Source organism: Bufo gargarizans, chromosome 6, assembly GCF_014858855.1.
Source record: "Bufo gargarizans isolate SCDJY-AF-19 chromosome 6, ASM1485885v1, whole genome shotgun sequence".
Taxonomy (NCBI): domain Eukaryota; kingdom Metazoa; phylum Chordata; class Amphibia; order Anura; family Bufonidae; genus Bufo; species Bufo gargarizans.
In genome coordinates this window covers 329033952-329047631 of record NC_058085.1, presented here as the reverse complement: position 1 = coordinate 329047631, position 13680 = coordinate 329033952, and positions in this window count along the sequence as shown.

The window sequence follows — 13680 nt, the reverse complement described above, 5'->3', positions numbered from 1 at the left end:
GTTTTAATGTGTCCATGTTCTGAGAGCTATAGTTTTTTTCTTTTTGAGAGAATTTCTTATGTAGGGGCTCATTTTTTGTGGGATGAGGTGACGGATTTATTAGTACCATTTTGTGGGACACGCCTTTTTGATCACTTGGTGTTGCACTTTTTGTGATGCAAGATGCCAAAAATGGCTTTTTTTGACAGTTATTTATTTTATTTTTTTATGGTGTTTATTATACTGGGTCGATTATGTGATATATTTATAGAGCCGACCGTCACGGACGCAGCAATACCAAATATGTTAATTTTATATATTTTTTCTATTTTAAACTTTTTTTTATTCCTTACTTGGGGAATTTTTGTATTTTTTTTTACATGTGAAACATTTTACATTTTATTTTATTTTTTTTTAACACTTTTTATTTTTTATTTTACACTTTTCATCCCCCATAAGGTCATACAAGACCTCTGGGGGACATTTACTTCACGTTTTCTTTTTTTGTTCACTGTTGATTTCTCCTGTAACTGGGGCTGACATAGTCGCCCCAGTTACAGGAGAAATGCACCCCCCTAGAGAGGCTGTACAGCGCAATACAGCACTGTACAGCCTCAGTGCAGGGCTGATCGAGGTCTCTGAAACACCTCACACAGCTCCTGCACTCTCCGGACCCGGCGGTCACATGTCCGCCGGGCCGGAACAGGAAGCGCATAGCGCTTCCTGCTCTGTAGACACAGCGCTCGGTGAGCCCTGTGTATGCAGCAATCCAGAAGGCAGGGACACCTGGGAACTGTTCCTGCCTTCTCTCTGGGTTGCCCTGCTGTCACTGACAGTGGGCAACCCGATCAGCAGCTGCACGATTAGCGTGCAGCTGCAGTTTCTGAATGGACGTTCTGGAACGTCCATTCAGAAATAGAGAACCACCTCCCGGACGTTTATAGTCAACGTGCGGATGGGAGGTGGTTAAGGTGAATAATGGCAGGGTCCTGAAGGGGTTAATGAAAAATAAAAATAAAAACTTTTGAAAAATGATTTTTTTTTCTTTGCATTGCCATATTCTGACAACCATAACTTTTTTATAGTTACATCTTCAGAGTTGTGTGAGATCTCATTGGCCATTTCAATATTCTTTTCTGTTACTGTGTTCGTCATATGGGATAAATACATTTATATTTTAATAGTTCTGGAGTTTTAACAAGTGTTAATGCAAATTATCTTTATTTTTTTATTGTTTATTTTCTTTTTGGGGTGATTTGATTCTTTTTTTTAAATTTAATATTTAAAAAAGCTTTAGGGGACTTTAACATGTGATCATCTGATTGGTTCTCCCATAGACTCCCATTCAAGTGAATCTAGTTGAGTTGCAAAAACCAAGCACAACCATTTTCCAATCGATGGTGCTGTGCCTGTTAAATTGTGCGGAGGCTGCATGCTTTCCAGATTGCCATAGCGTTTCCAAGCAGCTGGGCAGCAGGTTTGCCAGGTTTTGGACTCCCACCACTCAGATCAATCAGTGTTAAACATTCAGATAACCCCTTTAAGTCTGCCACACAACTTGCATCCATATGTGATGCCATGTTGCAATGCTATATAAGATGCCCTAATATGTGCCTATGCCACTGTGAGATATCAACCCTCACGTGTCCTACACATGGAATAACACAGTACATCAAGTTTTAAGATAGCCCTGGAATGGCATAAATCTGATAGAGATGCACAATACTAGAAATCAGTTCATAGACCATCTTTAAAATTCTTTAAATCTAAGACTTTAGAGATTAGTAACAAGATATACAGTAGTTGTATTTGGCAACCTTGTTATTGGTCACTTATATAGGTTAGATGAATAGACAGAAGTTCAGGTTCACGAAATCTGAGAAGATAACCATCACTGTTGTAGCAGCAAAAACTTTCTGGGCACTGTTATGTGATTATTTATTATATTATTATTGTACTAGGCACAATTACTTTAATACCTGTGTGGATGCTATTGCTGTGGTGGTACTACTGTTTGGCTCCCACTGGGCATTACAAAATGTGCAGTATGCCGGAGCAGGAGGTATATGCAAATGGTTTGTTTATTAATGTTAAGACAGCTAGACTATCTAAAACTGGTCCCCACTCCTCTCCAGAGGGGGGTTAGAATGGAATAGAAAGCTCCATTCTTCCTAAGTACAGCTTTGCCGTGTTTGCTGCCACCTGCTGGTGAACCAGGCACATTACATGTTAACATAACAGTTGCAAACATTAGAAATGCACAGTGTATAGGACCTGAACAAAATACATAAGATGATGTTTTGTTAGCCCATTAGAGATAGTAGCAGGGTGCAGAAGTGGTAATGCCACTCTGGGGCGTTACCCAGAGACTAACAGATCTCTGTGTGAATTACTCAAGATCTACAGAAAGAAAGAGATGAAGAAAGAAGAGAAAGAGAGGAAGATAATAAAGAACTTAGCATGGCCAAGCAGAGGAGTCAGCAAGGTAAACTGCAACTACAGCCATTAAGACTTTACTGCAGTGGGGGATACTGTTAAGACACCCTTCACACTTGGACACGTCCTGGCCAGACGTGCCTTCAAAACCCTGTATCCCGCTGTGGACATTACAGACATTATTGCAAGAGTACTATTGTCCACCATAGATTCGACTGGAGTAGACTTGAGAAAGATAGACAGAGAAGAGGGTCATAACCCCTGTCCTTGCCTAAATCCATACACCATTATTTGGGAGAAAATTGCATTGTGTACAGTTGGACATGTGACTGCTATAGTTGGCTGTACTACAACTCCCATTTTGCACTACAGTAAAGAGACATTTATTATTCTATCTATGGCCTGGTTACTGACTCCTGCACCATACACTGGTCTTGCATCCATTCAAACACCTACCATCAATGCCAACCCAGTGACCATCAAACAGTACCCCGACCAACGGTGTGAGGACATCTGCCGGGATTGACTGTGACTCCTCATGGGCTCACTGTATATTAAGTTTCCATCAGGTGACACTACTGTGTATTTATTTTGTTCCCCTAGTATGGAGAACATTTGCAGTGGCCACAGCAATTCAGAAGCCCCGTTGGCCCCATGTGTTAGAGCAGTAACAGCTTTGATTCTTCTTGTCCTACCCAAAAGAGTCTTAGTTGACCGTTCCTGTTATATAGCGTATCATTTATATTATACTATATAATAGACTAGATTCATAAAATTACAAAACAAACTTACCAGCCCTATACAACAAATATTTACCCCCAGGGTTGTAGCTAGAGGAGTTACAAAGGTAGCAGCTTTCCTCGTCCTAATACCTGATGGGACCCAAAGGCCCTTCGGCCACATAAAAAGACCCCACTATTATAGATGGAAGATAGTGTGGGCCATTTTAGAGTTTGTGTTGGGGCTAAGACGTTTCAAGTGACATCTCGGTTTCCTCTTGATTTTTAACACCTGAAGTCTCCTCACTACTCAGGTCAATGCTGTATTGGCAAGTCCTGCAAATTCTCTCAGTTTCAGACAAAACACATTGGGCTTTTTATATTTGCAGTGCGCTCTCATGACACATTTCTTGGCCAAACAAAATATTTTCATAACCTTTGGTTCATATACCTGGGACTCACAGAAAGATATTACACATTAAGTGATGGCAGCCGTGTTTCCGATTGCCCAATATTTTTCTAACATTTATTTTAACTCTTATATTGCACAATTTACACTATTATGTGCTTTGCTTTTGTATTATCTGTTTTAATGTTTTTATTCAAGTTCATATGTTTTATAAGAGGGGAATGTCATTTAATAATATACAGTATGTATAATGCATATTTCAATTTATCAAAAGGAGCTATAAAGCAAAACTAGATTTCCCAGGTACTCTGGGGCAGATTTATTAAGACTCCTATGCCAACCTTAGTAAAAAGTGCTCTGGGAGTAAAATGCGCCAAACTTATTAAGAGGCACAGGCCATCTTCTGGTTGATGGTTTCCCAGAAACTGAAATCTTCAGCAGCTGTGAGCCAGTGTGGACTTCAGCTATAATTTGAGCCAGTTTCTGAAATAAATTATAGCCACACACCCTCCTGCTACATCGGGCTCCCTTTGTGGTGAGAAGTGAAAAAAGTTGCAAATTACACTGGAAATATAGTGTGTGCCCCGATTTCCAAATTTTTTATGGCAAAAAACGGGCGTACATGCATTTATAAATATTCCCCTCTGATTTTCTTGCCAAGTCAAAAGAAGAACACTGTGTTCACATAAGAGTCAACCAGTGGCGAATCTACAATGTAGACAGACCACGCAACTTCTATGGGCCCCACATACTCAGAAATTGGGTGGCGCAGGGGGGCCCATACTAAGTTTTGCTATGGGTCCTTATGAGATCTGTGTACACCCCTGGATCCAACCGCTTATTTCTTCTGTACTATCACTAGGGAGACAATGTATAGCTAATATTGCTAGTCATGTTTCAAGGCTTTTTAATGGGTCAGACATTGACTTTCAGGGTAGCTATCTATAGGTGGCAGTAGAGAAGCAGTTTTCTTCTTTCTGGAGGAGAGCTAATTTGCATACTTTTCCACCTGTAAGACTCCTTATGCCAACTGGTCTCTCAACAAAAAAAATAGCCCTAAAGAGACAGCATAAGGGGAAACTACCAGAGTCCAATCAATGACCTCTCTCCAATTATCCATAATGCATATGCTTCCCAGTAGTAACGTAAAATTTATGCAGTGCAATTTAAGAACTTACCTTTATGTATTTTAATATTTGACAAAACTAGGACATCTGGGAATTCCCTCTGATTAAAGAGGTTACCCAAGCCCTTAAAAAAACAAAAAACTGAAGATGGCTGGGCAAAAAGAAAACCTTTAGGGTGGCTTTTTATCTATACATTTGCATATGTCTACCATTGGCTCCTATTAAACATATGGTGTGATATACTTTTTCAATACAGTTAACTGCACTTTTAACATAATAGAGGCAAAGGTATCACCACATACTGTGTATTGGTAAAACGTACGCTAAACATAAAAGCCTATGGGTGGATTGGCCATAGACCCTACAGGGAATTTTCCAGGTGGGCCGATGTCCCACAGGGCCACCCAAGCCCTCCTCACTACCACTGACTAGGTACATACTACTGGGGGCGATATAGGAGTCATTTTTAGAGGAAGTTCAGGCAGCATGCTTAAGGTAGATCCGGCTTGGTGCTATGGCCCCCATTGGAGGAGAAGGAGGACAGAACATGGTAGCTACTGATGGCCTCCACAGAGAAACAAGCTTCTAGGGCGGTATTTTCTGCTGCACTGTGATATTGCTGACCCTGAAAACTTGCATTGGCCCCATTGACTTATGTTGCCCTGCTGTCAGTTCAGACCCACAACATTGGGGCCACTTTGAAGTTTTTTCCAGGGCTACCGCCCCTGCCTATGGGCTGGTTGGGAAATTTCCCGACATGTAGCGGTGGTGTGAGCAGAACCTTTGCTAGCAAGCAATATTTTATATATTACCTGAATCTATTTTAAATGGACTCATTTATTTCGTCACTAAAAGAAAATAAAGAAACTTAATAATTTATGTAGAAGAGAAGAAACATGCTAAATCAAAAGCAGTTGATAAACGCATCCTATTTTCAGCAGCATAATTTCCCCCCCTGAACTGGACCTGCAATGACATTGAAGATTAATGGGATTTTCGTATGTTGCATCATTCATGCATTTTTTTGTATCATTAAAAAGGCTTTATGAATCAACAGAATAGAAATGACCATTATTAATCAGTGGAGCGGCTTCTTATGAGAAGAAAGCTGGTCTGGCGTGCAGCAGGACTGTGAATGGCTAGCCGGTAAGAGTTGTCTCCTACCATCTGTCATGTGATCGACCTCTTTAGGTCATGATGAATAAATTATAAAGTTATAATGAAAATAGTTTTTCAGCTTCATTTCAAATTATTTTGGTCATAAAGTAAAGCAAAAAGTAAAATTAACCTAATTTAAAAAAATAATAATAAAAATGAGATTATGGTTATAGGTCTCAACAAAAGCTTGCAACTTCCCAATAATAGATCTTAAAGGGGTTGTCCCATGAAAAATATTCTAGTTTTCAAACCAGCACCTGGATCCTTTTGTAATTGTATGTAATTATAAATGTATTATAGCTGAGTTCTTCAGTGAAATCTATCTGTATAGCGCCACCTGCTGTTTGCTATTTTTCTAATTTCTCTGTCCTGCTCACCGAGACAGAAGGACATGCTCAGTTTTATTCTTCAGCTGCCACCAGCTGCAGCAGAATGGACATGCCCTGAGAAAGGACACGCCCCCTAAGCTGACAGTTTAAAATAAATCTAGCCGAACAATTGGAGCAATGAATGTAGAGATCTCTGGATCCATGTGAGGTACAGGGCTGGTCTTAGCTTTGTTAGAAAGATATTGCCATGTTGTAGATTATGCATGATTTTCATTTTTTTTACATTATTCATGGGATAACCCGTTAAAGGCCTTGTTCACATTTCCGTCTTTCACTGACGTGCGCTGTCCGCATTTTCTGTGGACAGCACACGTACCCATTGATTTAAATGTGTCTGTTCACATTTCAGTATTTTTTTTACTGACTGGGGGTTACTAAAAATATCACTACTTTGATCCGTGATGCGAACCAAGCACGTCCATTGAATGCATTCACTAATTAAACCAATGTATTCAGTGTTTGTGTATATGAGTTCAAGGGTCCATAAATGTAAAGTATATGGGGGGGGGGGGGGAATCACCAATACAATTAGGCAAGAATTATTAAACTGCATTGAAAAAAATAAGTTCTGCCGTATTAATGTAGTCCCTCCTCACGTTTCCACATGACTCCATCTGAGGCGTACAGAGGCATTGTATAGCTCCGTAGATGCACCAGGGGCATGATTATGGGGGTGTAGGGAGATCAGTTATGCCAGGGCTATGACGCCTGAGGCCCAAAGGCCTCATAAGAAGACACTAGTATTAAAATAGGCACATGGTAGATTGACCATTGATGGTGTTGGCCAGATCTTTATGCTACAGACTGTTCATAAAGCTGTATGAATTAATAATTGATAGATAATAGGACTTTTACAAGATGAATGGGCCAATTATTAGCAATAAATGTTTATAGAAAGCTCATTCCCAACAACTAGCCGGTGTAGATGTGCCACTCATCAGCCAAGATATAAGCAAATGTACGATTGTTGGGCAACCCCTTTTGTTATGTGGCACCAAACAACCTCCTTTCTACAGTGCATCAATTTGTGTAAAAGGCTGTCCTGCCCATAAACAGTGAAACTGTAGGGGGAGGAATGATCATAGTAGTGATCATTCATCCTCCATATAGAAGCGATTGTTGTCTCATTCCCGATCAGCCATATAAAAGGGCCCTAATACTTCTCATCAAGCAGATTTTGGCACTGGAGCCCTGTATAACAGTTATCATTTAATGGCCGAATATCTTTAGCGTGCACAGCTCCAAGGAGAAGAGAATGTGGGAAAATTAGGATGAAAAGAGGGTTCAGTGATCTGTTCCTATAATAGCCCATGAAAGACTGCACTTGAGATGAGTGGGAGACAAAAAAAGTTCAATTTCCTTTCAATCTTGAGATGAGTGACAGCTTCATACTGTATGATAGTGAATGAGCAGATGTTTACGGCTGAGAAATTCTTCATCATCCTTAACATAATAAATGTAACATTTCCTCCTGATTGCCACTTCTTTCACCATATATGTCTCTGGCAACACTGACTAAGGTGCCCATACAGAACATTTATTTCTATATCTTTACATATCTTTATATCTAAAGGAAATTTTTTAGCATGCAAAAACACTCCATGGTTCCTACAGTATTCTGTAAAATGGATTCAAATTGAAAGTTGGGCCAAGTGGCTTAGGCGTTACCTAGTGCTGTTGCACAGTATCTGATTACTATTATTTAATTTTACAATAACGTATTTTATGATTAGGATTTCACCATAAAACCTCAAGTGAATGTCAACCTTTTAACACAATTTAATTTTTAGCTCCAAATACTGTGCTGATAATTTATGCTCTAGTTTTCTGCTACAGAGCATATAATTCAGGGATCCGCAACCTCCATTACTCCGGCTGTTCTACATCTCCCAGAATCCTCCTTTACTTCTATGGGAGTTACAAGAACAGCTACGAGTACGTGTGCATGCTGGGAGTTGTTGTTTTTACAGCAGCTGAAGTGCCGAAGTTTGCTGATCCCTGATATAATTAAAATAAATATAATTCTAAGACCACTAGGGGGAGCTCAGGAGCTTACTGCATACAGTACTAAATTATTAATGGAGCTTTGTTGCACTTATCTTTTGACTAGCTATCCTTATGATAGGTCATTAACATCAAATCAGTGGTTCACTGTGTAGTGACCATACCTGGTAACTGCAGAGCTTGAATGGCACAGTCACTACACAATAGATGGACCTGTGTTTATTCCCATTGCTTGGTTCCAACAACACAGCTCCTGCAGACCACTGATCAGTCCCCCGTTGATCGGGTTTTGAGTTGGCCGATCCTAAATATAGGTAATCAATATGTACACTGTGGGCCAAGGCTCCCAGTATATGCAATGTATGAAACTCAATTGAACTATTTTTTGTTTCTGTATTTACAAGATGTAAGCCATGACCCATTTGCCGTTCAGAATAACCTTGTTCCTTCTTATATTTTGCCTCATGTCCTTACTGCTCCTGTCCACACTGCTTCACGCCATGTAGCTTGTCATACTACTAGGATATTCTGTTAGCAGACTGACACTTCAAAAGCTCACAGTTTTCACTATCTGTCTCAAAGTTGACTTCCGATCTATAGTTTTCCTCCAACCATTTACTTAACTGAATCAACATTACCAATACATCTCCTTTCAAAACAGGTCACTGGAACGGACAAGTATACACAGCCTTGTTCTTCTGCATTCATTAGTCACAAGACAAACTAAAAACTTGGTGCAGGTAATTGGTCAGACACTTGGCTTTCGGGTCTACTTCTCTCTTTAGATTGTAAAGATAGACATCGCTTACATACATATGGATTTCAAGGTTAATAACATGTTCTGCTCAAATGAAAAAGTAACAATCCCTCATACAATGGGGGAATTAGGAGTAAAACCAGGTTAATCTTTCAGCTAAACATCCCACTCTCTACTGAGCTATGTCTGTGGGGGTCTTACTGCTGTGATCCATGGTTTAACAAAAAATGTAGGTTAAAGACTAAAGAGGCTTTGAGTTGTAACTCAAGTTAGTTGTAACTGATAGTACAAGTAATATATAAATTGAGGAGTACAAAAATGACTATATATTTTTTTTAAATAGGAGTACTATCATGACCAAGGATGAGGGTGACTGGCATCAGAACCTTGTGTCCTGAAATGTCCAGAAGTTAAGAGGATGTGAGGAGTATAAAGTAAGTGCAGGAGTATGGTCTAGGGTCTGAATTGATTCTTTTTTCTGTGATCTGAGGCTTGGAATTTTATGATCTTTAGAATCAATTCTGGCCTATAAATAAGTTTATTCATGGGTTTGAACTGAATTAATTGTATGGTTAGGTCTGGGCTGATTTTATGTTCTGGTCAGAGATCTGGATTCATTTTGGGGTCTAAATTAGCATTTTGGTCTGGATTTATATTTTTGGTGGGTTTAGGGTCTGACTTTGGATTAATCTTTGGTGTCAAATTCAGTGGTCTAGAATGAGGTCTGGATTAATGTAGGGGTATGGGATGGGGTTTGAATTTGTTTTGAGATTAATTTGAATTAAGATTAGCTTGAATTAATTTTGGGGGTCTGGTCTAGGGTCCATATTCATTTTTGGGCACAAGCTAAAGAACTGGTACTGTGTGTGTATGCATTGGGGGCTGCCTGAAACTCCTACTGGCAGTGTTTCTGATGTGATGTCATACATTCCTGAGGTCTTTTTTTTCGGCAATCATCCCAGGGACATCTTCCAGCACAGAGGTTTTTTCATTGTAGCTGATTATTATAGTTATTAATAAAAAAGGATCCACAAAGACAGGAGTTACAAATGGTTAGTTAAGACAAAAATGTACAGTAAATAATACATATTTATAAGCTGAAATATATGATGGTAAAAATGTATTCAGTACAAATTCATAAAAAAGCAGGAAGTACTCCTAAAGTCTAGAGAAGACTCATCACTCTCCTGAAAAAAGCATGGAGAATGAACATACAGCTAGTGGATATTAACACATATCATGTGATCATCAGTGGACCTCACAGTCTGCAAAGGGCAAGTAGGGTGTGGGTTGCCTTATTCCAGAAGAATCTAGGAGAATAGCTGTAGAGAGTAAGGAAGAAGGAACAGTTTACATGCGCTCCTCTCCCATATACCCATATACTCCAAATGAAAGCAAGAACTAAAGCATGGCTACAGCAACAGTGAGAGACAGCAAGGTACCCCAGCTTAAGATGATCCAGACCCTGCTGCTTCATAGGGATAACAAATTAAGACACTCTATGCACCCCAGAATAGTGGACACTACAGCTACGGTTGCCAGTGCACAGCTATTAGGCAGAGATCCTTAAAGCAGATAGTGTAGCCAGAGTAATCTGAGAGCCAATGCATACTTATCTGCTTAGCTCATGCTGGGATGTCTGGGAGGATTTTGCATTGTATACAAACTACTACTGGATGTACTACAACTTCAATCCTACATACCGTAAAGAGAGATTATTTTTAAGTTTCATCTGGCCTGGTCTCTGACTCTCTTAACACCACATGCTGGCCATTGCATCTCTTGCATGTGCCCTGCCTAGCACTTACATGAGTACTCCCAAACTCTCACAGCTATGGGGCGTGCTCTGAGGGAACACATGGTGCCCCTACTTAACTGAATTGACTCCAGGGAGGTATGGCCTGAGGGAGTAAAATGTGATACATAAGGTGTGCCCAACCTACAGCCCGCGGGCCACAACCGGCCTGCGAAGCTGTGTGATCCGGCCCGCGCAGTGATGGGAGGCGGAGCTTGCACCCAGCTGGAGAAGCAGAAGAAGGTACACTCCCAGGCTGCTGCAGTGGCGCAGTACAGAAAGCCTGGAGGCAAATCAGGGAACGAATGTGAGTAGTAAATAATTTCTGTGACTGTAGGGTGTTGTGTGTGTGTGTGTGTGTGGACTCTGCAGGGTGCGTTGTGTGTGTGGACTCAGCGTGTCTCTCACCGCTGGGTAGTTGCTTGCAGTGCTGGGCTCCTACTGTGCGGAGAGCTCACAATTCCCCATTTTGCGCGAGTGCTGTGTCTGGGTGCGTGCACTGTGCTGGTCCTTGTGACCGGACTGTACCGGAGGAAGGAAGGGCTGACTCTTAATGGTGCGCACAGGCAGGCAGTGTGGTTTCAAGAGGGCTGCCCCTGTAAGTGTGGCTGGTTCCTTAGTGAGGACACTTGGGATATCCTGAAGGACCAGTGGAGTCCATGTGGCAGGGGTCCGGCAGTACATGGCTTTGAGGGGTAAGAAGGGAACCCCTCCTTGTTGTTTGGGAAGGCCAGGACATGAGTGGTGTTCATTGGTCTTGGTTGAAATTAGTGTCCGGTAGCGGTGGTCTGCGCTGTGGCTGGCTGCAGAGAGAGTGCCCCCTTAACAGTAATAAAGCTCACATGCACCCCCTTTACAGTAATAAAGCTCACATGTGCCCCCTTCACAGTAATAAAGCTCACATGTGCCCCCTTCACAGTAATAATGCTCACATGTGCCCCCTTTACAGTAGTAATGCTCACATGTGCCCCCTTCATGGTAAAAATGCCCAAATGTGCCCCCTTCACAGTAGTAATGGTCACTTGTGCCCCTTCACAGTAGTAATGCCCACATGTGCACCCTTCACAGTAATAATGCTCACATGTGCCCCTTTTACAGCAGTAATGCTCACATGTGCCACCTTTACAGTAGTAATGCTCACATGTGCCCCTTTACAGTAGTAATGCTCACATGTGCCCCCTTTACAGTAGTAATGCTCACATGTGCCCCCTTCACAGTAGTAATGCTCACATGTGCCGCCTTCATGGTAAAAATGCCCAGATGTGCCCCCTTCACAGTAGTAATGGTCACATGTGCCCCCTTCACAGTCGTAATGCTCACATGTGCCCCCTTCATGGTAAAAATGCCCAGATGCACCCCCTTCACAGAAAAAATGTCCAGATATTTGCCCCTTCACAGTAGTAATGCACACACGTGCCCCTCTCACAGTGTTTGCATTTCCTTCTGGCAAAGCTACCTGGTTCTGTCCCCCAAAATTTATACCATGTCTAGTGCGGCCCTCAGACGAAAAATGGTTGGGCACCACTGTGATACATCATCAACTGGGCCACTATCACTGCCATCTTCTGCTCTGGCTCTTTAAGGGCTCGCTGGACATGCAAGACATCTGAAAAGCGTAAGCAAATGTTTTATTGTGAATGTTCAAGCAAATTTTATTCTTGCATCATTAAAAATTGGATTAAATGTGTATCCTGGTAGCTAACTCGACTTGTGTATATTTTATGGTGACAACACTTGGTCAGAATGGGATCTGTACACAGGGAGAGGAGAGAGGCCACCAGTTGGTGAGCTGGTATTTAACAGTTGATCAGAGATATATGGTGCCCATATCAATGTCCATCATGATTTAATCTGTGCATTCTGACATCAGACTGTGCCAATTGAACAAATATTATTTCGATATGGGCAGGCAAGGCAGTTGCTATGGTGCCTATGAAAGGGAACTTAATCAGTTTCCTCATACCTATTCTCCATAGGCAAAGAAGTATCTCATAAGGAAAGAGAACCAACTTGCTAGCGCCAACTTTGTGAAATTGGCTCCCTACTTCCACAAGGTGGCGCTAGCAAGATGGGTCTCTCTCCTTGGGAGATACCTCTTTGCGTTATGTTTTCCCATGGTGCACTTGCAGTGAGTCGCCATACAGGGCTGGTCACTTCAAGGACAACCATTACACTGCCTAAGGCCTCATGCACACGACTGTATTTTGTTTACATGTCCGATCCGTTTTTTTTGCGGATAGGATGCGGACCCATTCATTTCAATGGGTCTGCAAAAACCGCATCAGTATGTCTGTTCCGTTGCTCCGCCAAAAAAATAGTGCATGTCCTATTTTTTTCTAGTTTGCGGACAAGGATAGGCATTATTACAATGGATCCACCAAAAAATGGATGCGCAAAAAAAAAAAAACGGATGCCATACGGAACGTCATCCGTTTTTTTGCGGATCCGCAATTTGCGGTCCGCAAAACACATACGGTCGTGTGCATGTAGCCTAAGCCTGTGATGGCTAACCTCCGGCACTCCAGCTGTGGTAAAACTACAACTCCTAAGATGTACACTTGCTTGTCTGACCTCAGAACTGCATAGAAATAAATGAAGCATGCTGGGAGTCGTAGTTTCTCCATGGCTGGAGTGCTGGAGGTTAGCCATCACTGCCCTAAGCTATTCTCTAGAGATGAGCGAATTTATGAAAAGTTTGATTCGGCTGATTCGCCAAATTTGACAAAACATTAGCTTTGTGATGAATAACTTTGTCATGAACAGCATTTTTTTGGAAGTAGCAGGTGCAATGACAGGGAGCAGCGATAGCACCGCCCCCTGTCATTGTACCCCTCATATGCTGCGTTCATACACGATCACGCATCTAAGTGTAAAAACAGTGTGAAATTAACATAAAATAAAAAATCT